The sequence below is a fragment of the Mirounga leonina genome, unplaced genomic scaffold (assembly GCF_011800145.1).
Source record: "Mirounga leonina isolate KUSES-001 unplaced genomic scaffold, KU_Mleo_1.0 Mir_177, whole genome shotgun sequence".
Classification (NCBI taxonomy): Eukaryota; Metazoa; Chordata; class Mammalia; order Carnivora; family Phocidae; genus Mirounga; species Mirounga leonina.
In genome coordinates this window covers 5,445,219-5,445,467 of record NW_023270459.1, presented here as the reverse complement: position 1 = coordinate 5,445,467, position 249 = coordinate 5,445,219, and positions in this window count along the sequence as shown.

The window sequence follows — 249 nt, the reverse complement described above, 5'->3', positions numbered from 1 at the left end:
GGCCACCACCACCACTACGATGACCATGACCACCACCACCACCACCACCATGATGACCATGACTGCCACCACCACCACCACCATAACCACCATGACCACCACCATGACCACCACCACCTTAACTACCACCACTGTCTCTGCTCAGCACAGAGCCTTTAAAGCACATTTCCCTCACCTAGAACACTCCAAAGCCAGAAAATATTGTAGGGAATTACCTTCTTCCTGACACTAGAGCATACTCACGTCCAA